Consider the following 1,360-nt stretch of genomic DNA (forward strand, 5'->3'; position numbering starts at 1 on the left):
GAATGGGGGAACTTCACTTTTCATTGTACACTCTTTTTTATTTTTGTTCATTCTTTTGTATGGTTTGATTTTTTTCCTATTTATTTATTTATTTATTTGGTATAGTAAAGGTGAAAATTTATTGAAGAACAAGTATAGACTCCCACGTAGGGAGGGGGCAAGAGTCCCCTTTATTTATTTACTTACTTACCATTTTTTATGGTTTGATTTTTTTTAAAAAAATGTATTTTATTGATTTTTCAGAGGAAGGAAGGGAGAGGGACAGAGCGTTTGAAACATCGATGAGAGAGAAACATCGATCAGCTGCCTCCTGCACACCTCCCACTGGGGATGTGCCCACAACCAAGGTACATGCCCTTGACCGGAATCGAGCCCGGGACCCCTCAGCCCGTAGGCCGATGCTCTATCCACTGAGCCAAACTGATCAGGGCATGGTTTGATTTTTTAAAGCACATTTTGGTTACATATATTTTTAAGCTTCAAATATTTATAATCAGTATAAATTCCAACACAATATAGCAACATGATTTTGTGCACTTGGAGGGGAAATATTTCCTGGTTATGTGGAGAGTTGTGCAGATGGCTTCTAGGAGACCTTCATTCTAAGCAGCTTTATAGTGAAACATCTCATTTTGAGTCTGGACTTCCTTTCTTCAGTTTGTTTTAATCTACATTCACTGAGTACAACTCGCATTGATCACTGGGACCCAGCTTTTTCCAGGGATCTGTCCCAACAGACATCTGGATTGGACAATGCCAGGCCCAAGACATACAGTGCTGTCCCAGCACCTCCACTCCAGTAAATACAAAGAGGGGCATCAAGTTGGAGGCTTGACCTAGGACCTGGCAGAGCATGCTTGTGGCAGAGGACCTGGAAGCAGAGAAAACGAAACCACGTGGCCGGGTGTAGGTAGTCAGTGCACCGAGGATGAGCAGACTGGTTATGTTTTTGACTGTAGGTAATTACATTTTAAGAAATTGCATGCACTAGCCCAGCGGTCGGCAAACCGCGGCTCGCGAGCCACATGCAGCTCTTTGGCCCCTTGAGTGTGGCTCTTCCACGAAATACCTCGTGCGGGCGCACACGTACAGTGCGATTGAAACTTCGTGGCCCATGTGCAGAAGTCAGTTTTTGGCCTGGGCGAGTCTATTTTGAAGAAGTGGCGTTAGAAGAAGTGAGGGGTGTTGGTCGGTCGGGGGACGGGAGACCCAGCGCGGGGGGAGGTACATTGTTTTTTTTTCTTTTTTTTATTGTTTTATTGCTTAAAGTATTACAACGAGTATTACATGTCTCCTTTTATCCCCCCGCCCTTGACAATCCCCTGGCCTCCCCTACCCCCCCGTGTCTTACGTCCATTGG

The 1,360-nt window shown here is 44.9% G+C and overlaps 1 pseudogene; it reads right to left on the minus strand.

The window, feature by feature from the left end:
* Positions 1-627: 627 nt before the first annotated feature.
* On the minus strand, positions 628-855 carry LOC107182671 (annotated as a pseudogene).
* Between the last annotated feature and the right edge of the window lie 505 nt (positions 856-1,360).

Source organism: Myotis davidii, unplaced genomic scaffold (assembly GCF_000327345.1).
Source record: "Myotis davidii unplaced genomic scaffold, ASM32734v1 scaffold134, whole genome shotgun sequence".
Lineage (NCBI taxonomy): Eukaryota > Metazoa > Chordata > Mammalia > Chiroptera > Vespertilionidae > Myotis > Myotis davidii.